Consider the following 26,357-nt stretch of genomic DNA (forward strand, 5'->3'; position numbering starts at 1 on the left):
GTGCTTCTTACTGGGCGGAATCCAGTTTGGAAGTCTGAAAGTATAGAATTGTCTTCAATGAATTGTGACATCTGGACGAATGCTGCTCTTTCTATCAATTTGCCCAGGAAAGGTCCATTTGTGATTGGTCTGTAGTGGTTGGGGTCTTGCGGGTCTAGGTTTGTTTTCTTTAATAACGGTCGTATGTATGACTTTTTCAGGTCTACAGGAAAAGTTCTTGTAGTTAAAGAGTTGTTGATGATTCTTCTTACAGGTGTGGCAGCAGAAGTAGATAGAAGAATGTTCTTGAAGATTTGTGGCGGACAAGGGTCCGAAGGGCAACCAGAAGGCCTGCTTGCTTTGACCAAATTGATCAATTCACCTTGGGATATTTGTTGGAAGGACTGTAGAGGCTGGGTTGGTTTATTCTTAGAGGATATTTTAGGAAAGGGGGTTGGTGCTGATGGTTTTCTTCAGTTTTAAATAGGAGTCCAATGTGTCTGCCTTGGTTGTGTAGTGAGTTGCCAATTTGTTTGTGCAATCTTGAGTATTGGGATGACTTCCTTCCATGCATGTAGGTTTTCGAAATTAATTGAGAATTTTATCAAATTCCTTGGTTGTAAATTTAGCGTTTTGAATTCTGTCTGAGTAGTACCTTTGTTTTTAGCTTTTTTGATTGATGCTTTGTATATTCTGTTAGGTTTGTGTAGCTGCAGTTTGTCTTGACTGTTGTTTGTTTTGCGCCAGGTCCGCTGCAACTTTCTGATTTGTTGCTTTATTTTTTTAAGTTTTGTGTTTCTCCAAGGTGTTGGTTTTCTTTTCTCGTGCTTAGTTTTTCGGAGTGGTATTAGGGTATCAAAAGCTTCCTGTAGCCGCTCAAGGTTTTGCCACAGAATTAATTGTATCTAGATCTGTGTTGGCTGTTAGTTGTGTTTCTAAGTCATCCAAATTGAGTTTGCTCCATGGCCGATAGGTGCATGTATGTAAGTAGTTGTGGGGTGTGTTGATTTGTGGAGTTTTATGTCGGAAAGTTATCAAATGGTGGTCTGACCAAGTGATTGGCGTGATGCTATGAAGGGTAACTAGTTCAGGCTTAGCAAAAATGACATCTAGGATGTGTCCTGCGATGTGTGTGCAATATTGGTGCATGGGTTACTCTGTCACAATGGTGACGGACAACCCTTCCCCTGAAACCCAAATCGCATAGTATTTAATGGGATTTAGATTTCGGCACACTGGATATCCGTCATCAATGTGACAGAGTGACCTGTACGCCTATATCTAAAATCAGGCCCAAAGTCCAGTAATTTAAGACTGTATCAGTACCGCCGTGAGCAGTCTCCTCAAGGTCTTTTGCTTAGTTTGGAGGGTGTAGTAGGACATCACCGGTCAAGAACTATTCACATATAGCCCATATATTTTTGGAATTAAAGGCAAACATTATCAATGTAAAGTAGGTATCTTCTATTCCACTACAGCAGATAATATTTTACATTTGCTGCTCACAGGGGAGATAATCTATAGACCAGGATACTGCTGGTCCTTAAGACCCTAAAGGAATATAGCTTAAGTTTGCATGCACATCTCCTACATTAGTCCTAATAGGCAAATACACAGAAGATAATAAAGTCACTTTCATAAGTGAGGGCTAAAGATTACTAACAGTGACTGCAAAGTGAACAATCAACAGTGATTTACCTACCACTGAACTCAATCTCACATTATTTTCCCACTGTGGACAAGTGCGTTCCCAGTGGCCTCCGCATCAAAAAAGGGGCAGCAGAAGCAACCTCAAGACTCATATCAGCCTTGATGTGAGAGAGAGCATAAAACACAGTATCAGTGAGCCACACACAACAAAGTTTGCCTCGTGGGAATACTGAGAGACATGCCGGAATTAGAGTAGAAAGAATGGTGGGACTAAAACACAAGAACAAAAACACAGACAATAATGGTGTTAGGTAAGCCCAAGAAAAATAGTTAATTCCATATCCTGCCTGGCATCAAGGTTCCAGGACTGAGGGCTTTGTTGACATCTTTGGGGTTCAGAGAAAGTTTCAGACTGTGGAACCCTCCTTTGGTCATCTCCAAACTGCTAACTGAACATCTGACTAACATCCCAGGTGTGAAGAGCTCCAATAATGGTGCCAGATCCACAGAGAGCTTTGGGGGCACAAAGTCATTAGAGGGCAAATGTAAATGCTTGAACCCAATTGCAGGTATTGCTGATCCATCCTGGGGAGTCAGGTAAAATGTCAACAGCATTTGTGAGATCTTTACCTATTTCCAAAGAAAGCCTACACTTTACAAGTATGATCTCATTGGAGATAATCCAAACTGCCCTTGCCAGCATACTGTATATGGTCAATAAAGGTTGTGCTGCACTAATAACATCAGTGATTTTGGGCTTCCCCATATAAAATTGGAAACGGACAATGCCCAATGCACTCACCGGATAAACCACGGGGTAAGGGAATTGCCCTCTATTGAAATAAACAGCACCACACTTTAAAGAGAGCTGGCACAGGCTCGTCCGGCTGCATGGGGATAAGGAGATTGTCTTGCTGCACCTTAGAAACCTTTCCACAGGCATCTTTAGTCACGTTCACAGGATTACCCCTGGATCTGAATCTCCCCACCATATTCATGTGTTCCTTTTGAAAACTCTGAACCGCACTGCTGTTCCTTTTGGCTCTAAGTAATTCACCATACACAATACTCCACTTCAGTTTTGGTGGGTGGTGACTGTATGCAGGCAAGATAGTGTTGCCTGCAGTGCATTTTCTAAAGAGACTAGTATGGAGGGTCTCCTCTTCCACTTTCACTAGAATATCCAAGAACTCCATAAAGAATCTGTCACTTTTATGTGTACAATTTAAGTTGAAATCATTGTCTGATAACCATCTCAGAAAATCATGCAATATTCTCTCTGGGCCATCCCAGATGATAAACAAATCATCAATTTATCTTGTCCAAAAAAATAACATGTTTCATCCATTCTTCATTTTCTTTAGACATCACATTTTGGGTCTCCCACCATCCTATAAATACACAGGCGTAACTTGGAGCAAAACAACTCCCTATCAGCTTCCCGGTAACCTGTCTGTGCCTTTGCTCCTCATATAAAAATTAGTTATTCTCTAAACAAAATCGTAACATCTCCAAAAGCATTTTAGAATGATCATACAGACTTAACGGTTTATCTCTAAAAATGTGTTCACATGTCTTAATGTCTAGATCATGTTTGATACAGCTATAGTGACCATAATATAAACTGATTTCCAGGGGACATCCTGTATTTTGGTGATAAAAGCCATACTGTCCCTGCATTAAGAGGAAAGACTTAGTACATAAGGGCAGATATATAGAAGTGTTTTCAAGGAAGCTACCTTTTGCTGAAACTATTGGCCTACCAGGTGGATTATTACTGTCTTTATGAATTTTTTGTCAACATGTATAAAGAGGGTGCCACTGGTTTCTTTATTGTAAGAAAGTTGGCTTTCCTCTCTTTCATACATAGAGAAAAGCGATTTGTGATATTTAGTGGGTCCTGCGCCCCTCTGCTGAGCACCGACCCCATCAGACGGTGGAAGTCGGATGAATGGCAGGAAGTGTTCAGCAAATATATATATATATATATATTATATATTTATATATAGATATGTATGTATATATGTATATATATATATATATATATATAAACAAGGATTACAGGGACGTTATAGTTAGGAGATAGAATTATAAAAAAACATAGAAATGAACTTAAAAAAACAAAGTTATGATTAGGCACACATTTTAAACGTACAAAATCATAGAAATTCACCAGTTATAGTTAAAGTTACTTCAAGTAAATCTAACTCGTGCCCTAAGTTAACTATAACTCATGCCCCCGACATGCACAGTTTTTTGTAAAAAATGTTACTGTAAATATTACAGTAGTAGTGCATGACAAGGGCACCAGCTATAGTTACCTTATGTGGTCATTGGGTTGTGTGCCCCCACCCCTACAGAATATAAATATATGTCCTAGGGAGGTGGTGTTCGCAGGGCTGTGGGGGATCCGCATATATAACAAAAATGGCCCTGGGGAGGTGGTGGTACCCGGGGCTGTGGGGGGGCCATGAGGTCCCCCCACCTTTAAATTTATACATGCACCTCGGACCTGGCCCACGCAGGGACTTATCAAAAAACAAGCACATTATTTTTTCTTGCAACTTTGCAAATATCGAAAATTTGCTGCAACATATTTTTTTATAAACTGCTTTTTTACTTGGGGGGGGGTCCATCTGAGACCCCACCACCAGAGCTAAGGGGTCAGGGCGTCTATACCCTGACCTCTTTTCCTTTTTGTTTACTTCTTTACTGGGACTTGGCTCAAGGCAAGTCCCAGGATGGCTGCCAACACTTCCTGATTTAAAGTGTTGATTTGAAGTGTTGACAGCCAATCAGAGATGTGCATTTCCCTGCATGAGCTCATCTTTGTTTGCGAATACTTTGCGGCCAGAGGTATACAAATTTGGATTTCCTTAAATTTCTAAAAAAACTACTGAATGGATGGCCAAATATGGTGTAATTGCGTCCAGTGGGAATTAACATGAGAAACGCAACTTTTTCTACCCCCTCTTTTTCTCGACCCCCGCTTCAGCTGAGTCCCAGAATAAAAGTGAAAAACAAGAAAAGGGCCCAGTGTAGAGTCACCCTGAATCCCTAGCTTCGGTCTAGGGGTCCCTTACAGACCTTGCTAGTGCGATGACAGAGAAATATGCGGGGCTGCATGGCCCGCACCCTAGGGACCACCACCTCCCGGGGCAAAACATTAATTTCAAATGGGGGAGGCCATTACATTCTCTCCCCACGTTCGGGGGACTGCCACCTCTGTCACCTGTGAAATGAATGCAGGGGGGCCTGATGGCCCCTTATATCCCCAGGGATCACCACCTCCCTGGGGCTATTTAAATGTTGGAGGGGGGCCACACGTCCCCCTCATGGAACCAACAATGGTCCTGTGGACTGCCACCCCCGGGGCCAGGACCTGCTATGTCCCAGGATCGTCCAACCCCAGGACTATCTTTCTTCTCTGACTTGGCGGAAGGTTTGACAGCTCCCGCCAAGTCAGAGCAAACACTCTGCTTCCAGCTCGTGACAGTTGTCAAACAGTTTTCCCTCGTCGAAAAAGCAGAGGTTTCTTGTGTTTCCCTGCTTGCAGACACGCGGGCAGGGAAACAGAGGCAGCTTTTGCTTTCTCAGACAGGGAGCTGCTTGATTAGCAGTTCCCTGTCTACAAAAGCAATGCCAGCTCCTGCAGGAGGTGGGAAGCCAGCTGTGATTGCGGGGCCCTTCTAACTCCCCCCTCGGTCCTATCTCACACTGTGTGCCCTGTGGACCACCCAGGACAGATGGCTGGGCCTTAGTGGATGGGTTCCCCGGGCCCAAAATTGGCCCAGAGAGGGTGGGGGTGCACCACCCCCTCCTTTACTGTATTTAATAGAGGTGAGCCCCAAGGGATGGGATCCCTACGCCTGAAATAGGATGGGGAGGGGGGCGTGTGGCTGCCCTTCCCCCTGAATAAAGGTGGGCCCAGAGGAAGGTGTCTCTGGGACTGAAATCAGTCAGGGGATTGGGGCTGTGCAACCCCCTTCCCCATTTAATAGAGGTGGGCCCCAGGGTATGGGGTCCCTGGAGATAAAATCGTCCGGGTTAGGGGGCACCGCACTGCCTCCCTCCGGCATAGTTTTCCCTTTAAATTGCTAAGAGTGTGCAATTGTGCAAATCACCTGGAAGCTGCTCCTGTTTGGTCCCACTTGCTTTAAGAGTATGAATATGTCTTACAACTTGCCTGGATGACGGAGAGCTTCCCAAATGACCCCCCATTGCGTTCCCCGCTAATTTTGATGGTGCAATCCTGATGCCAAGGAATATGAGGACATCTCCACAAAACACAGAAGCACTTACTTCATATAGATAAGAGGAAGGACCCTGAGTTTGGTGGAGATGTACATCTTTGTAGTCTTGTTGGCCTCTCTATAGGAGGATTCATGTCATCACAGAATTCTGAAGAAAGCTGCAAGAGGAACAATCAAATTGCCACACAGGGTCACTGGTGACATTTCTTTGTGCTCCATTACTCAGCTGTAGCGTAGAATAGATGCTAGACATTTACCCAAGAAGGGAGAAAGAAATCCACTTGGGTAGATATGGTATGCAAAACTGTGGACTCTTGTTGGTCAGGTGAGGTTCCTTTGTGGCAGAGTCTCTCACACAACTACTGACACACATACACAGACACTCACATACCCACTCACAGAATCACTCAGACACTCACTCAGATTCTCGTGCACCTACTCACAGACCCATTCAGAGGCTCATGCACCCACTCATAGACCCACTCAGACATTCACCCACCCACTCATAGACCCACTTACATACTTACACACCAACTCACAGACCCACTCAGACACTCACATCCACTTGTAGACCCACTTAGACTCACACACTCACTCACAAACCCACTTAGATACTCGTGCATCCTCTCAGAGATCACTCAGACATTCACACACCCTCTCACGGACCCACTCAGACTTTCACACATACACTCACAGACTCACACAGACACTCACACGACCACTCACAGAGACACTCTGACATCCACTGTCACACCCAGAGATAGCCTCTTATACCTAATCTCACACCCAGACAGACACTCTCGCACCTATTCCTATACACAGAGGGACAGGCCCTGTGATCAACTCCCATCGCACATGGCCAAAGGTCGTGCACATCACTGGGTTGGGTGGTTAGTGAAGTTGGCCACAGGGACTGGCCACATAGAAAGTTTCAGGGTGATCTGTCAAGCAGGGGCTGAGAAAAAGAGGCAGTCAAAAAAAGTTTATTTTTTATCTTAATTCCCATAGAGATTTTAGACATGACTACTACTAATTGCTGGATGGAATTACACCAAATTTGGTAGAAAGTCAATCTTTTCGTCCAGAAAGTTCACTTTTAGTTTTTTGGTGTACATCTGTTTGGTAGTTTTAGAGCAATTAAAGGAACTCCAAGTTTGTATATCTAGAGAAGCAGAGGCTCAGCGGATAGCAAAGATCTCATGCTGAGATCTGATTGGATGCCAACACTTCAACCAGGAAGTGTTGGCAGCCATTTTTGGACTCAGCCTCAGCTGATTCCCAAAAGAAATTTAAAGAAAAGGGGGCAGGGTAGGAATACCATAAACCCCTAGCCTTGGTGCTGGGGTCACCCTGGGACCCCACCCGGGCAAAAAAGCATTTTGTTAATCTTCTCAGCAAAATCCATTGCGGATCTGCCAAAAATTAAAAAACCAAGCACAGTTTCCTGCACTTTTTGCTCATTTTGTCCCCCCAGGTGGAACAGATCCCGGGGGCATGTCATATTTAAATAAAATGGAGGGGGGCCATGCCTCCCAGGGCTCTAAAAAGCTTTTGGGACCACTACTTCCTGGGGCTCCATACAACAAATATATAGTCCCGTGCAGACCCCCCCCGGGCCCCGGGGACCACCACCTCCCTGGGGCTTTATTGAAGCAAAGAGGGGGGGCGAATGGACCCCCCCCGGGAGTTTCAGAAAGCCCCTGGGAATCTACCTCCCCAAGGCTAAAAGCAAAATAAGTGTGGGGCTGCACAGAACCCCCCATGCCCTGGAGACCACCAACTCCCTAGGGCTTTTTTCACTTTTGTATACAGTTTTTGCCCCCCCCCCCCCCTGCTCCATATATGGCTCCAGGGACCACTACCTCCACTGGGCCAGACCCTGCTAAAAAAGAAGGAGCTACACTGCCCCCCTCCTCGAGCCATTTGTGGCTCTGGGGACTACCACCCCCCAGGGCTGACTCCTGCCATCTACTGAGGTTTTCACCCTCTGGAGATAGCTATTTGCTTTTGCATGCAGGAGCTGTGACAGCTCCTGCCAAGTAAAAGCAAACACTTTACTTCCAGGATGTGGGAGCTGTCAAAATGGTCCTGCTTGCTGGCAGTGGAGTTTTAATCTCCCTCCTTGCCCAGAGACATTTTTGCAGGGAAAGAAATGAAAGGATTCTGGCTCCTGCAGGAGGTGGGGAGCTGGCTGGGACGGCGAGGGCCATGGGGCTCCCCTTATAGTCCACAACATTTATTTAAAGCATGAATTAATCCTGCCCTGCCTATTTATTTTAGATAAATGGGCAGGACAGGATTCATTCTGACACAATACTCACTACACAGAAATTAAACCTCAACGGAGAGCACTTACAGATATAAACAAAGAAGGTGCCCAAGTTGAAGCTTCACTTCTATGAAGTACTTACCCATGCACAGCCGAAGACCATGGCAGCGGTGGTTGGATTAACATAAAGTAATTAAAATTACTTAATGTTAAGAAAACCATAGAAGTTCACTGAAAAAACAAAGGTTACAGGGACATTGTAGCTTGGAAATATAATTAAAACAAGCATAGAAACTCACTTAAAAAACCAAAGGTTACAGGAATGTTATAATTAGGTTCCGAATTTACTCGCACAAAAGCCTGGAAAGCCTAGAAATTCAACACTTATACTTAAAAGTATTTCAAGTAACTATAAGTTGTGCCCTAAGGTAACTATAACTCATGCCTTCACCATGCACTGCTAACTACTCCATATATTACATCATTCATAACATCATCTGTGACATCATTGATAATATCACTGCATCATTTGTAAGTAAATTAATGATAAGAAAACCCCAGACCGTTTTCGGTCTCTTTGGACCACATCAGTAGAACACAGTGAGCATGAGGCCCACACATCGGCATACCTGTCACACTTAGGGTGTCTCACTGAGGAACAAAGTAATGGGTGGAATGTTTGAATTAATTTCATCCACTGGTGATAACTTAGGCCGCATGCCAGATTGATCAGCCCAGTGCATGCATTCTAGAAAGTAGCAGAAGGGAGTGTAAGGAGATCAATGTCATCATCAAATCCATCCAATGCAGCTGTAGTTGTTAAGGTGGATGAGCATGCTTTTTGGGGAAATACCTAATGATCAATAAAGATAGGAAACATGGTAAGACCAGGGAAGGTAAAAAACACTGCAGGGTACTAAGTACAAGCACAAAGTGTAGCCCTTAATGACTGTATTGAGCATAGGCCAATTACATTTGGGGGGTGATTCTAACTTCGGCGGGCGGCGGAGGCCGCCCGCCGAAGTTCCCCCACCAAAATACCGCTCCGCGGTCGAAAGACCGCTGAGGGTATTTTGGGATTTGCCCTGGGCTGGCGGGCGGCCGCCAAAAGGCCGCCCGCCAGCCCAGGGCAAATCAACCTTCCCACTAAGATGCCGGCTCAGAATTGAGCCGGCGGAGTGGGAAGGTGTGACGGGTGCAGTTGCACCCATCGCGTATTTCAGTGTCTGCTAGGCAGACACTGAAATACTTTGTGGGGCCCTCTTACGGGGGCCCCGCGGCACCCCCTACCGCCATCCTGTTCCTGGCGGGCGAACCGCCAGGAACAGGATGGCGGTAGGGGGTGTCAGAATCCCCCATGGCGGCGCAGCAAGCTGCGCCGCCATGGGGGATTCTAAGGGCAGCAGTAAACCGGCGGGAGACCGCCGGTTTACCCTTTCTGACCGCGGCCAAACCGCCGCGGTCAGAATGCCCTGCGGGGCACCGCCGGTCTGTCGGCGGTGCTCCCGCCACCGCCGGGGTTAGAATGAGGGCCTTGGTGTTTGGTGCTTTTATGTTGACTTTTACTATATGTTCCGTTGACATGTTCTTCCTTATGTCATGTTTTGTTTACTTTTAACTAGGTTGTGGCTGCTGACTATGTAAACATAGCATCTCTAAAGCCCTCAGCGTGCATATAATGTGTTTAGAATGAATTAAGCTGAATGAATATGGTGGGAGCTGAGCTGTCCTGGCATAGGGCTTCTGTTTCCCAACCATTGCGATCTAAAATGTATTTTTGCCTGCCAGAGGTTAGTGTGTGGTGTTTACCCCAAATAAATCCAACCCAAGGGGCGGGAAGCATGCTAGACAGTAGAAATCATTTTTTCTAAGGAATAGGGTAGAAACAATACATTCATGGCATTAGGCCATCCCCCTCAATTCCAGGGCACAGACAGTCATTCTACCTCACTACTATTGATTCTCCCCAATCTACCCACTGTGTGGCAGGGATTAATGTATTACAAGGAATGGGTTTGGTGGCCTGCCAGCATTGCCTCTTTTGGTACCTTTCCACTCCTGAGGCTCACAACCCTTGAGGACAGATTACAGAGAATGCCTTAGAAATGTCAAAACTATGGCTAAAATATCCAGTTTCCTTTAATTTTCCATATGGGATGGATACATTATTTTGACTCATGACCAGTTCGAAATAAGGAGCCACACTAATCCTATGATTTTCTAAAAACATGTGACCTAGTGGATTGCATGGTTCTGAGCATGTGTTCTTGCTGAGAATGACCAGCAAATTACAAAACTAAGCCTAAAAGAACCCCAATGTTCTTTCAATTTTCATGAGGCATAGCTGCAATATTTGAGGTTGTGATAAGGCAGCACCCATGGAACCCAAACAAATCCAGACATTTATGAAAAGTAGAAACCAAGAAAAAGTCAGGGTAGTGTGGTTTGTATGTGTGGCACAGCTTTTCTTATCCAGAATGTCATAAAACTGTCTTCACATTCCTGTGACAAAAATCTCTGGCACTGCATGCAAATGGCAAAAGTCGAAACATATATTCAATCAACCAGTAGATGTATAGCGTGTTGCTTGTCACCTGTGAGGGTTGCCAGGTGTTGGCAGGGTCCAGTTGATTAGCCAAATAGCCAGGTGTTCAGGGACTTTCAGAACTCTGGAAGAGATGGGGAGGTCCATAGATAAAAGGATCCTAAGCATCATAAATTCCCTTAATAAACATGGCACCCCACATTTGTGGGTGAGACTATTGAAAAACTGTGAGCCTGTTAAGATCACATTGACACAATATTCATTTCACATGTTCACATTGTTGGCCTATTGAAGTCCGCTAAAAAGGCCCACTCCAACATATGTGGTACTTATTTATTGGAGAAGTGCAGAAACCTACAATAGTAGGATTTCTGTGGCTTGCTCAAAGTTTCAGAGTTTTCTTTTACATAAATAGAAGGAAATTTAGATTGCCATCGATACTTGATATTTGCAGGGCATTCTAGGTAGGAAACATTTTGCAGAATCTAACCAAGGTACATCACTCAGGAATCCCTTTATGGAGAATTTCCAGAAACATCCAGAATGATAATGGTTCTTTGGCTGCTGACTGATCACAGGCCCAAACACTACAGTCACTCTCCAAGGAAGTTGAGAAGAACTTCTTAGACATGCTTTCATATCTGCAGGGCATTTTTGATAGAAAAAGTGGTGAAATACATACAAGCGACACCATCTTGGGTTTCATCAGTCTATAGCTTTATAAAATGCTGATAATTGGTAGATGTCTCTGTAGGAAATCAGCCTTCTCTGAATGGACACCCTGGATTTTTCACCTTTTCCTAGACCCATATTTTTGTTACTTATAGAACTGTTGAAATAATTCCTTTGACAGGTCAAAAAGTCCCCCATGTAAATTTTAATAAATCACCCCATGTAGGTCTTGTAGTCCACAAGGCATGGTGCATGATATTTAAGAGTTGAATATATAGAAATGTAATGTTACCATGTCCTTATAGTGACTAGCCCCCAAATTTCACTATGTCAAGCAAACCTGTTCTATGTGGAAAACCAGAGTACAGATTATACTCCTAACACTGTACCCTGGAAAAGGGACTAGCTAGAAAAATAAACAACTATTTTATAGTTATTAAATCAATCAAAAAAATACTTTATTCGATTGAATTCAACAATCATAAAAGCAAATGGTTCATATTAATAACATCACTCAGTAGTTAAAAAGATAAGAGAACACAAATAAATCAAACCATGCCTAAAAGGACCATGGAGCGAGATTACGTTACAAGGAATTAAATAACTTCTCATAAAAAACATTTGTAAGATCAATAAAACAATATGTTTAAGACAAAAGCTATTATCGTTAATAAGATACATATGAAGATTAAGCAAAAAAAAAAAAAACTCACTAGATTAACTGATAATGTAGTCTAGCCTTAATCACTGCACATAAAAATGAAACTAATCCATTACAGATCATAGTTGATGGTAGGGACAAAAGATAACTGAAGGCTGGCCAACATTGTTTAAAATGCATTAATTTTAAGAATGGAATCACAAACGCTTTCCTTAGATCTAAATAGAATTTACAGAAGAAAAGAATGTGTATTGTGCTTTGGTCAGACACTGAGTCGCAAGGACATTTTACCAAGGATAAGGTCCAGTCATTAATATGTGGAAAGGTAACAAGACAATGGAAAATCTCTAATCTTAAGCGCGTAAGGACAAACCGATGCCTTGGGTTCAATACATTACTCAAGTATGGTTCCATGCCATCTGTTTGTTGCAACATAAAATTCCTCATTACGCTAGGTTTCTTTACCTCAGTGGCCCATCTTAAATCAGCCAGGTGAGTAAGACAGATATTTTTCAATTCCTTCCTGGAGATTGTTTCCAGTTTGGCCGGGGAGGAATATAACTCAGAATAGCCCAGCTCCATGAAAAAATTATTTATGTAATTTAGCCATGGAATTTTCAGAGGATAAGTTAATGCTAATGCATCTTCTATAATGCCCCTGTTCAGCCTAGCGGAATCAGAAGTCCATACTTTATGCCATAGTAGGATTGGTTGAATACGAATTAAGTCTATGAGGTATGTTTCCCCCATTTCCATGTGGCATACCACTGTTGAGGTAGATTTTGGAACACTTAAAATGAACTTTAAAAAATAGTTTTCGACTAGCTGTAAGATGTTACAGTTCCTATATCCACAGAGTCCTGCCCCATACAGTGCAAAAGAGACACATTTTACATTATACAGTGTCCTCATATCCTTCGGGGTCGCTCTACCAACCTTTTTAGAAAAGCTTTTTACAGCCATAATACTTTTAGTAAATAACAGCTTCCTCGATTTTATGGCTTGTGACCATATACCTTCATAATCAAACGTAATGCGTAGATATGAAAAGGTTTCTGTGTCATCTAGTTTTGTGCCTTTTAGCATGATCTGGGGTTTCTTTGTAGAGTTTCGACCACATGTCATCGAGAAGGTTTTAGAGTGATTAATTCTAAGACCTAAGGCTACCACATACTTATCAAAGGTTGTTAGTAGCCTCTGCAAGGCTACTGGGGTACAGGCCATCAGAACGGCATCGTCCGCATACAGAAGTGCTGGGATCTTTCGAAAGCCAACTTGTAGAAGATCGCTGCAAGCATCAGATAATACCCCCTCTAGTTTGTTAATATATAAAGCAAACAGTAGGGGCGCTAGTACACAGCCTTGCTGTACCCCCGTTCAATAGGAAAGGCTGAGGTGCATTCCCCCTGAAGCCCATAATGCACCTTGGCTTTAGCTCCGGCATATAGTTCCCTAATGAAGTGAACTATAGTTGGATCTACCCCCATTTCCAATAAGATAGGCCATAGTTTTCTATGAACCAGTCAAATGCTGAAGTCAGGTCGACAAACACTAGGTATAAGGCTCCAGCCTTGGCCCTCGTATATTTACTGAGTATAATGTCTAGGTTCAGAGCCTGCTCCATGGTCCCTATCCCAGCCCTAAAGCCATATTGCAAGTCCGAAAGGATATGTTTTCTTCCGTCCAATCTCGTAGCCTATTTAGAACAATTCGTCCAGCAATCTTTGCAAGAGTATCAAGCAGGGAGATTGGGCGGTAGCATGCAGGATTTTGGCGATCTCCCTTTGTAAAGATTGGAACAATAATGGACTCAGCCCAGGTCGGGATAAAGACTGTGACACAGCAGGCACGTAGAGCCTGTGTTAATAATGGGCCCCATAGTGAAACGTTGGACTTGTAAATATCAATTGGGACTACATCTGGGCCTGGCACTTTCCCACTTTTGCTAGCATTAATAGCCTCAGTAACCTCTTTTAGACTAAATGGTGGAATGATAGGTTGGGAAACTGGTCTCAGAGGGTTTGGTTCCAAGACCAAATTTTTTGCGGAGTATATGCTAGAGAAAAAAGAGACCCAATCCTCTTCTGTGATGGCTATTTCAATTGTGGTTAACGTTTCATCACGTAGAAGAGGAGAGTTCACAATTTTCCAGAATTTGACGTTCTCATTCTGGAGACTTGCTTCATGAAGAGAGTGCCAAGCCTCGTTTTTTAAAGTTCTGTTTCCTTGTTTTTATAGCTTTTTTATACTCCTTCCTCCGAAGGCTAATACCATGTTTGTCAGGATTTTGTCTTTGTAAGCACTGTTTTAAGTTCTTATGGGATTGAGTACATTCGCTATCAACCCATCCTTTGCCTACGTGAGGCCTAGGTTTGCCAAAACTAACTGTAAGGGTGTTTTTAATTCTGGTGGTAATTGCAGTAAAAGCGTTAATACAGTCCTGCGGGCTGATGTTGTATGAAAGACAAATTTCAAACTCGTTGGAAAATTTGCTCATTAATTGTTTCATAAAACACATAGGCTCAATCTGTGACCACTGGACAGTATAACCATTTCTTGCTCCCAATTCAGTGTTCTCTACCTTCTCTGTTGGTTCCTTGTTTTTGGTAATGGCTTGAGGCAGTGCAAGGCTTAGACTTTGAGGGTAGTGGTCACTAAACGTAACATCTTGAATTTTGTACTCGGATACATAAGAAATAAAATTATTGGATAATAATATAAAGTCAATTATTGTGTTAGCGTGTCTGCCGTTAAATGTGGATTTTAACTGTGATTTACAATGATTTAGACTGTTACACAAGAGGAGATCAAATTTGAATAATGTTTCATTCAACAAATTGCCGTAATAATTCTGTATAAAATGGAATGAATCATCATCTCCTCCCGTGCCGAAAAGACATTTCTCAGCAGATTGAGGACACAAGTGTGTATTAAAATCACCCCCCCACACAATAAAGGTCTCATTATGCGCTGAATTACATGCTCGATCCAGGTCTTCGTGCAGCAGCTTGAGTACAGAAGAAAAACTTTGTGGAGAAACATTATTATAAAAGTTAATGATCACCAATTGTGCAATGTTTTTTAGTTCACATGTGATCAATTGATAGAACGAGTTGGAAATTAATCTAACGTCCTTAATTAAATTGAGCTTATTAGAAATGAAAGTGCACAGCCCACCTTTTGCCCTGCCCCGTGAACAAAGAACAGCGGTTGTATGAAATGTCCTAAAGCCGTTTATGTGGGTAGGATCCACAGACCAAGGGGGTCATTACAACCCTGGCGGACGGTATTAAAGGTGCGGTAATACCACAAACAGGCCGGCAGACAAAAAAAGGGAATTATGACCCTGGCGGAAACCGCCAACAAAGACAGCCACTTTAACACACCGCCCGCCACGGCGGTACAGACAAGCAGCGCGGCGGTCACCGCCAACAGACAGGCGGAGGACAATGTACCGGCCATAGTATCACAACCTACCAATCCGCCACCTTTTCCGGGGCGGATTCACAGTGGATAAAAACACGGCGGAAACAGTTACTGCAATGGGAAAACGCTCACCTCAACACATCCAGCGAGGAAGGAGGACTCCATGGAGCTGGAATTACAAATCCTACCGGCCCTTGTATTCCTACTCATCTACGAAGAGCAACGCCGGCGCAGACAACGGTGAGTACTGCACCTACGACATAAGGGAGCGGGGAGGCAAAAGTTAGGGACACACACACAAAACACCCCCACCCCCACCCTCGCATAGTACAACACACACACCAATGCATGAGAAACATCACAGTAACAACCCACAACCCCCCTGGAAGAATGCAAAGACAAAACGAAATCAGTTCAAACATTGTAATGTATCAATATACATGTTTCAAAAATATACAGATATATTATACATTAATTCAAAAAATATGTACATTACGAGAATTTGTGCAGATGTGCACATATCAATGTCCGTGCACCACTAGTCCAAAAATGCATGGGTGAGGCCCACAAAAGATACCTGTCCACAATCGGAGAGAACACTGCCGGGGCATCAGATAGAAATACAACAGGCACCTCAGGGGGAAGGGAAGGGGGACACCTCAGCCGGATGAGTGCAAAGCCAGATCCACGACGGGGCTCCATGCCCATTGATGTTTCCTGGGGAGTGCAAAGCCACAGTCTCTCAAGTCTCTACAGTGGGTGGGTTGCCCACTGTACCATCCTGGGGAGTGCAAAGCCACAGTCTCTCAAGTCTCTACAGTGGGTGGGTTGCCCACTGTACCATCCTGGGGAGTGCAAAGCCACAGTCTCTCAAGTCTCTAAAGTGGGTGGCTTGCCCACTGTACCATCCTGGGGAGTGCAAAGCCACAGTTTCGCAAGTAGATAACAGCCTCCACTGGCTCTGGAGGGGGACTGGTGCCCAGACTGGATTAGTCTCCCCGTGAAAGTTCCTGTTCCGTCACTGTCCCAGCTGCACATGGGATAACGATGCTAGATGTGGCGGCCTTTTCATTCTTCCCCAGTGCATGCCCTGTTCAGCGGTGCTTTGCCATGGCGGTCTCTGGACTGTTCAGCGGTGCTTTGCCATGGCGGTCTCTGGACTGTTCAGCGGTGCGTTGCCATGGTGGTTCTGGACTGTTCAGCGGTGCTTTGCCATGGCGGTTCTGGACTGTTCAGCGGTGCTTTGCCATGGCGGTTCTGAACTGTTCAGCGGTGCTTTGCCATGGCGGTCTCTGGACTGTTCAGCAGTGCTTTGTCATGGCGGTTCTGGACTGTTCAGCGGTGCTTTGCCATGGCGGTTCTGGACTGTTCAGCTGTGCTTTGCCATGGCGGTTCTGGACTGGGCATTGGTGTGTGGCATGACATTCCCTGGACTGGACATTGGAGTGTGGCACGACGTTCCCTCATTGCCCAGCGGGGCTGTGCCAGCAGGGGCCCTCCTGGGCACTGACTCCGGCTGTGGCGGTGGTCTCCTGACCAGTGACGATACTTGGGCCCTCCTGGGTATTGACTCCGGCGGTGGCGGTGGTCTCCTGACCAGTGACGATACTTGGGCCCTCCTGGGCAATGACTCTGGCAGTGGTCTCCTGGCCAGTGACGATACTTGGGCCCTCCTGGGCAATGACTCTGGCGGTGGTCTCCTGACCAGTGACGATACTTGGGCCCTCCTGGGCAATGACTCTGGCGGTGGTCTCCTGACCAGTGACGATACTTGGGCCCTCCTGGGCAATGACTCCGGCGGTGGTCTCCTGACCAGTGACGATACTTGGGCCCTCCTGGGCAATGACTCCGGCGGTGGTGGTGGTCTCCTGACCAGTGACGATACTTGGGCCCTCCTGGGCAATGACTCCGGCGGTGGTCTCCTGACCAGTGACGATACTTGGGCCCTCCTGGGCAATGACTCTGACGGTGGTCTCCGGACCAGTGACAACGGTGCTGGCGGTGGCGCCCCGACTGCCGGGAAGGATGCCGCCCTTCTCCGCTGTGATGCTCACACCAGGCTGTGCAGACTTCCTCTGGCCCTTCCCCACCTTTGGAGGAGTCACAGCTGACTCTGCAATCCCCCTGGGACCCCTGTGAGTTGTTTTGCCTCCAGGAGTCTTCACAGGGTCCCGTCGGCCACTTTCCAATTTCAGAGCCTTTACAGGGGGTGGGCTGCCAGTGCCTTGCCTCCGGGTCACACTGCCTGCCCTGGTGGCCGGTGCACTCCACACACCTTGAACAGGCACCACTGGTATTGGAGGCTTTTTGGCTTAGGTGCTACAACGGGACTGATGAATTGGAGGGAGGGTGGGGGCAAAAAGGTCAACTTTACAGAGGGACAGTTTCTGACGAACACTGGGATGGGTAGTTTGAGGGGGCCTGGGAGTGGAGGAAGAGGAGGTGTTTGTAGGAGGTGTCACTTTAGGTGTTTTGGGTGCAGGCGCAGGTACTGGAGGCTGTCGTGAGGTGGATGGATGTTGGGTGTGTGGGTGCCCGGGTTTGTGTACTTTGGGAGGGGGCGTCACAGACACACTGGGAGAGGACACAGGGGACGTGTAAATGGGAGTGGAGGTGGTGAGTGCAGGTGAGCGGGGTGTGGTGCTGGATGTTCTGGTGGGAGTCCTGGTGCCTGTAGATGTAGTGCATGCAGGTGAGAGTGTAGATGGGACTGGGAGGGAGGAGGGAGACGACGAGGAGGGGGACACAGTGGAGGCCGTGGATGTTGCTGTGTCTGCATGTGGGTGATGCTTGTGTGTGTGCCTGTGGCTTGTGTGGTGCCTATGTTTGCCTGAGCTTCCCTTGTGTGTTGACTTGTGTGCATGCTGGTCTGTAGGTGTGCTTGGGATGGGCTGGGGCACAGGGGATTGGGTCTGGGTGGAGGAGGTTGGAGGGGGGAGGCTAGACACAGGGACAATGGCTGCCATCAGTGCTGATGCCAGAGATTGCAGGGTTCGCTGAAGGACAGCCTGACCAGAATGAATGCCCTCCAGGAATGCATTACCGTGTTGCAACTCCCTTTCTACACCCTGGATGGCATTCACAATGGTAGACTGCCCAACAGTGAGTGACCTGAGGAGGTCAATGGCCTCCTCACTGAGGGCAGCAGGGGTGACTAGGACAGGGCCTGAGGTGCCTGGGGCGAAGGTGATGCCCACCCTCCTGGGTGAGCGGGCACGGGGCGAACGCTGAGGGGCTGCTGGGAGGGCGGTGCTGGTAGGGGAGGTGGCGACTGTACCTGTAGAAGTGGGGCACACAGATGGTGCCGCCACCACAAGGGAGCTCCCATCGGTGGACAAGTCCGTGTTGCTGCTTGGTGATCCGGTGGCCGACGTGAAGCTCCCCTTGCTCTCCGTCCCACTGGTGCATTCTGAGTCCGTGGTGTGGCCCTCCATGGCCATGTGGGATGCAGCCCCCTCGTGCTCCTGTGCCACTGTACCTCCGCCTGATGATGCTGATGCACAAAAGAACAGGGAGACCACAAAAAGGGGGGGGAAGACAGAAGAAAGACAGGTTGAGTGCATGGCATACCGCTACCATTGGCGGACAATACAGACACAGCAGCCCCTTGCACTACGCCGTGCTCCTGGCCTCTGCAGATGCAATTTCTGGGATCTGGCCTACATGGCTATGGTGGACATCTGTACATGTGGATGCCACAGGGGCATCTATACCTGTACTTGGCACTCTACTGCGGTGGGGTGGAGTGCCACATGGCCTGCATTACGGAGGGGCCTAGTCTACGTTTTTCTGCCTGGCCTAGGTACACCCACAGGCCTCCTTCCCCACCCAGACCCCTCCACTGCGCGCAAAGTCCGCAGATTGAGAGAGTACTCACCCCCTTGTGTCTGCTGAGATGCCCTCAAGCGCCCATCCAACTCTGGGTAGGCCACCGCCAGGATCCTGAACATCAGGGGGGTCATGGGGTGACGGGCACCCCTCCCATGTTGGGAGGCCATCCCCAGCTGAGCCTCCGCCATCTTCTTGCTCCAGCGGCGAATGTCCTCCCATCTTTGACGGCAGTGGGTGCCCCGTCTCTGGTGGACCCCCAGGGTCCGGACGTCCTTGGCGATGGCACGCCAAATGTCCTTCTTCTGGTGGGCGCTGACCTACATGACATGCACAAGGGAAGAGGAGAAGTCATTACCAACTGCACCGTCGATGTGAGTGGCCCCCCTCCCTACTCTAGCCATGTGGCCCATTCATTCACATGCATTCATGGTCCCTGAACAATGCCCCCTTCCCTCTTACAACCAGCCCTCTCCACCCAGGCCTAGCCCATACAACGTGCTCCCTGTGTACTAACCTGTTGGTCTGGAGGACCATAGAGTAGCGTGTACTGGGGGAGGACCCCATCTACCAGTTTCTCCAACTCCTGAGCAGTGAAGGCAGGGGCCCTTTCCCCAGACGCAGCAGCCATTGTCTCTTCCAGACCGAGGTCACAGCAGCACTTGCAGTGTAGGTCTTCTCCTGTCGAAGATCAGGTATCTAGTGATTGAACAGATAGAAAATGGCGGTGACGTCCGCGGCGGTGACGTCCGTGGTGGTGCGTATCATCACCGCCGGCGCACCTGTTCATTGGCTCCTGGGACCCATAGGGTCCTATGTTAACCAATGCAGCATTACGCCGCGGTCTACGACCGCCTACTGCGACGGTGTGCAACGCCAATGCAGTTACCCCACAATCCCATTGTCCCAGTTTAGAGGTCAGGCAGCCGCCATTTCAGGAGCCCACATGGCTTCATTTACTTCTGCGTCACACATAGCTAGGCCTACACTCAACACACATACAGGAAGGGTTTTGTGTTTGGTGTCGTCTTCTGTGTAACTGTGGGTACATACCTGGAAAAAATTTACTCGATCGTCGCTGTTGTCCTTCCTAGGCGCCGTCAGCTGGGACATTTGAGAAGATGGCAGAATCCTCCGGTGTACCGACCGCTGGTGGACCTGTTGGCAATGGAGGAGCGACATTTAATCGTCACCTACAGGTTTGACCGTGCCACTATCCAGGAACTATGTACCCAGTTGGAGCCAGACCTGATGTCACCAATCCGCCATCCTACTTGAATACCCCCTGACGTGCAGGTGCTGTCAGTGCTCCATTTCCTTGCAAGTGGGTCTTTTCAGACAACAGTGGCCATGGCATCAGGGATGTCCCAGTCTATATTTTCCAACGTCTTGCCCAGAGTGTTGTCTGCCCTGCTGAAACACGTAAGGAGATACATCATTTTCCCTGAGGTGGAAGATTTGGCTACAGTGAAATGTGACTTCTATGCCCTTGGACATATCCCCAACATCATAGGTGCTATTGATGGGACCCATGTAGCTCTGGTCCCCCCCCACAGGAGTGAACAGGTGTACAGGAACAGGAAGAGTTATCATTCCATGAATGTACAGATGGTATGTTTGGCAGACCAGTGCATCTCCCAGGTTAATGCTATGTTCTCTGGCTCAGTGCATGACGCCTACATCCTGCGTAATAGCAGCATCCCTGATATGATGGGTCAACTCCAGATGCACCGTGTGTGGCTATTAGGGGACTCTGGGTACCCCAACCTCTCCTGGCTATTGACCCCAGTGAGGAATCCCAGGACCAGGGCAGAGGAACGCTACAATGAGGCCCATGGGCGGGCTGGGAGGGTGATCAAACGCACCTTTGGCCTCCTGAAGGCCAGGTTCAGGTGCCTCCATATGACAGGTGGTTCCCTATTCTACTCACCGAAGAAGGTGTGCCAGTTCATCATCGCCTGCTCGATGCTTCACAATCTTGCTTTGCGACGCCAGGTGCCTTTTCTGCAGGAGGATGATCCAAATGACGGTGTTGTGGCAGCTGTGGAGCCTGTGGAGCCTGTGGACAGTGATGAGGAGAAGCTGAGGAAGAAGACAACGACAACAGGGAGTCAGTCATACAGCAATATTTTCCAGTGACACACAGGTGAGAACATTTTCATTTTTACCATTACATTCACTGTCACACTTCTTCCTCTATCCTGTGTGTAATTTCATGGGATTATTTGGTAACTGAGTTGTTTCTTTCCTTTACGGTTTCACCGGTGTGGTTACCAACGTGTGTCATCTGCATGCATCCTTCAAGGACTTGTGATGTGTGACATTGGTATGTTGCCTTTACAACTAACAACGCATTTTGACATTGTCATTGATAATACATTTTAGCAAATCATGGACTGACAGATTGTTTTGTGTTTCAAGGGTGTTTATTTAAGTGCTCAAAAATGGAGGGGGGTTGTAAAATGGTGATGGGTGATGGCGGAGGAATGTCCATGGCAGAGTCCAGTCTATTAGTCTCACAGGTGCACTGCCCATATGGGCATAGGAAGTGGAGCTGGGCCAGTTTAAGTAATGACAGGGTAACAAAGTGGGACAGTGGGGGGACAATCAGGGTGGTCTCATTTCCTGGCAGGGGTCTTGCCATCTTGCTCTGTCCTGTTCCTGGATCTCAGGGACCGCTTGCGTGGTGGTTGTCTGTCTGCAGGGGGTGGAGTGCTGGCGTGGTGGTCCTGTGGCAGGGCATCCTGTCCACTAGCGCCGGCGGAGGTGGTGGGCAGTTCATCGTCCATGCTAGTGTCAGGGGCCCCTTGGAGTGCCACAGTGTCACTCATGGTCTGCTGTATGTCCTTTCAGCACCCCCTACGATGTTCTACTAGACTTCTGTCTCGAGGTTTATTGGGGGTACAATGGCTGGCCCAAACTGATTTTTGGTGTTAGATGTGAGAAGAAACTAGAATTACCATAGTACACTCCCGGCACATACTCTCAGCCCTCAGATCCAAATATTAGTGTGGTCAAAGACTTTCAACATCTTGAAAATGCTCAGTGTGGAAGGATTGGCCCCAGGGATCTTCGTCCAATTTGTTAGACTGTGCCCAGGAGTCATTCCCACCCACTATCTTGTTCCAAGCATACATGTATTGATCAGGCACCCACTTCAGATCATTTCCAGATCTGAGAAAGATCAGAAAAGGACTGAACCTGCTGTCTGAGGCCTGAGAAACATCAAGCTACAAGGGGCCTTTTTGAGCAACTACTTAGCTGACCAGTGGCAATGGAGCCTGGCTAGGCCCTGCAGTTTGGTGTCTCCCTGACTCTGTGTGAGTGTCTACATGACTCCACTGAGGTCCTGGTGTGCTTTAGAAATAACAACATCACGAAACAAAATAAAATGATGGATGGAGTGTTAAAACTTTTCAAACACTCACCCCCAGTCACAGATCTGGGTTTAATCCATCGTTATTTTGCTCACCATGTCGCCCCAGTTTGGACTCAGCCATATGTAAATCAGTCTTGACCCTATTCCCGATGGGATAGTCCAGCCCAAACTGCTAGGACGGGTCCTCCCTGGACAGGAAACAAGCATTCTGGGACTGGTTTCAGGGTATCACCCTTCATCAGCCAGCCAGGCTAGCTTGAATCCAGTGGCGCAGCGAGCAAGGGATATAAATATAAGTATATATATATATATATATATGTATATATATATATATATATATATATATATATATATATATATATATATATATACTCTGGTGGTGGATTGGGACTTAAAAGACTAAAGTCAGGCTGTAAAATCCTTGACCAGAATGAACCTGGTTGTTGTATTTGACCAGCACTCCATCATGGTCAGTGACAAATAGTGCCAAGAACCTTTAATTACCATTGGCACATTATGATTATTGGCATCATTCCTACTTAAATATCTAAAATTTAAATCTCCGGTTCACCTTATTGGATTTCTGTCATGCTGTTTATTGAATTTTATTCTATTTTTCTAATTTGATTTGGGATTTGTATTGCTTTGCATTTCAACTTTATTACTGTTTTGCTACTGCAAAAATAACTTATAAGTCACCTCTAAGTTAAACCTGTCTGCTCTGTGACATTGCTATCAGGGTCGAGCTTGGGTTTATTTAGTGACTTCAGTGGTTCACCCGGAAAAGTGTTGTGAATATTGCATGAGGTGGGTAGTCATCCATCTTAATTAATAATATAATTTATAGCAGTTCTCCTAAATGATGGTAGAAACCAAATTCACATTTTGCAGCAAACTCCATTGAAATTAAGAGGGCATTCTGATTTGTTTGACATTTGTAAGGCATTCTGGCAAAGAAAAAATGTGAGGTTCACACTAATAACACCGCTCAGGACTCCTGCAGGTATAAGGTTTCAGAAATGTATGTGATTGATAGGTTTCAACTGACCTGGTGCCCATATGTGGCTGCTAGCCACATTTGAAGGAAAGCCCTTTCCTAAAGATTCTTTTGAGGCTGCTTCAAGATTAAGTTTTTGGGAATTTCCTGCCCTAGGTGATAGACCCACCCAAGTATGTGCACTGTTGTTTTTATTGGGAAAGGTGTAGGAAGTCTGGATTGCTGCCTTTGGGCTTTCATACAAATACCAGAATCTTTATCACAGAAAGGTGAGTGTGTAGTGTAGCCATTTTTAATGTAGCTTTCTGCGTGTTTGCTTAAAGTATTAGGCCTCTGTGCACTTTGCCCTAGATGCATTTTATTTAGCCTCGCACTGTTATTTTACAATAACCAGTTTCACAGTCTTGTTTTATTTTCTTCTATCACACTGTTTAACTTACTTCAGCACTGAAGTTCTCAAACAATACATTCTTGCACGCTCTGTGCTTCAGTCAAGGATACAGTCTGGTACATTGCCGATAGACGTGGTAGAGGTTTAGTCTTCAGGGTTCGTAGAAAGTACACATTCTTATATAGGGACGTTTCTTAGAACACCGGCATGTTAGTTATAAAAACACTTTCTAGTCCTGGTACACGTAAGAGGGAGATTCCGACCAGGAACCCACAACTAGATGCTGACTGCCCTGTTGCAGATGCTGATCCAGATCACAGGCCTTTGCTCAAGTATGAAGGTTGATGTCCTCCCGGGGGAACCTGAAAGGCAGGCTTAGAGCTTCACATGCTGTGCTCAAAATATAACTTAGAGGGAGAACGTAATCTAGTTGCACTATGATAGCATTATTCTTATGTTTCACTCTCCTCGTTACTATTTCAATCCTACTGTGTTGTACGGTTCTGGTTATTGCGGCTCACGCCCTGTTATCTAAAATGCAGTCATTTTATTAAACCAATCTTTAAAACTCAAACTGCCTTTGTCATTTATATATGAGACCGCACTTTGTATGAGAGAACTGGTTGTGACCTGAGTGACCACGACTTCCCTGGGAAGCACTAAGATGTCATGCGCTCGGCTGCCCAATTGTCTCTTCCCTCTGGGGGAGATAAGGTACTGCTAGTTAGCCAGAGCACAACCCGGATTTGGGGTGACAAGGGTCCTTCGCCGTGGGTCAGACTTAGTTCCCTACACTGTGAATGATCTTGCCGCCCAAAAATCCAGTAGTATCATTAGGATAATGAGAGCCTACTCAACATGGTGCCGCCAATGTTTGGTCCGGCTCAAATTTTCCGGTCCGCCAGTTTCTCTCAGTCTCATATCATATAATGATCTCTCAGTTCCTTTAACAGAGAAGTCTGTGGCGCTGAGGACTTCCACCACCGCGGTATAGGTAACCCTAATTACAGCAGATGGTTGTTCAAGCTTGAACCTTAAAAGGAAAGACCCCTTCTTGGTGTGCCTTCTCTGAACTCTCGTTCTTTTTTCAATGGCGAATCCCCAGGTAATACAAATAGCTCTTAACATGAGACAACCGCTCACAGCACATTTGCTTGCACATGGTCTTACGATCCAGGGTGGTCCAGTCACGTTTATGGTGGCCACCCACGCAGCCTGCAGAACAGAACTTTTTTACTCCTGGGTCACATTTCCAGCAGTTGATGGAAACACACAAATACATTTCACACATATACAGTTGCGAACGCGCCTGGGCAGTACAGGGTGTACGCAGACCTAGAGATACCTCTATCTTATTAAGAACATAATAATTGGCTTGATGGCGCTCTACCCCATACAATATTACCGGTAAGGTTAGGTCCACTAAGTAATGATGGTCCAACCTGGCCTTTATTGGCCACATATACACCACATCCTGCGGTTACTAATATGGCGGTGGCTGAAGTTCGTCGTTTATATACAGATTTAACGGCTACATATAGACGCTTAATACAGTTTGTGATGCAGACACTGAATACAACCCAGCGCGTGCTGCTCCAGCACAACCACATGCAGTAACAGCAGGTATAAACAAGGTGACTGTACATTCTAGTATGGGTAAAGTTCCAGCAAAACGGGAGAAGACTCCATTTTGGCTGGCACAAAAAATAAATACGCTAGAGGCAGTATTTCACCATACGGGACCTCAGGAATAAACATAGAATACTAACTATGTGTTTACCATTTGGAATGGTTCCCACAGTGGAACACTGTAATACATGGGGTACGGTGTTTGCCGCACTCTATACAACGGAACACGGTACACCGACATTGGCCAACCTACCGGAAGTGCTTAAAGATTCAGGATAAATCCGGGGCTGCCCTGGCCTTAGATTTAGGAAAGCAACTGAGGGGCAATTTTGCCACCGTTTCGTCAATAATCTTAAGTAATCTTAAAGGGGAAGCAGTTGCACTTGCAGTGCGCATGCGTCTTCGTGACGTCCTGCAACAAGATCAGGAGCGGGTACTGCCAAAAATAATAGCGGAAACATATTCCAGTATCGGTCGAGATAGCCTAGGGGCTAGACCACAAAAACCTCAATTTCAGGGAAAGATAAGTAAAGAAAATGCTAAACAGAAACTTGAGGGTAATAAGAAGTGCTGGGAGAAAAAACAACAAACACCTAAAAAGGAAAGGGGAGAATCTCCACGTACGGAGACCCTGCAGAATAGGTATAATCTCAGAAATAGGGATAGTATAAAAACGCC

This window comes from Pleurodeles waltl, chromosome 5, assembly GCF_031143425.1.
Source record: "Pleurodeles waltl isolate 20211129_DDA chromosome 5, aPleWal1.hap1.20221129, whole genome shotgun sequence".
In the NCBI taxonomy this organism is placed as follows: Eukaryota; Metazoa; Chordata; class Amphibia; order Caudata; family Salamandridae; genus Pleurodeles; species Pleurodeles waltl.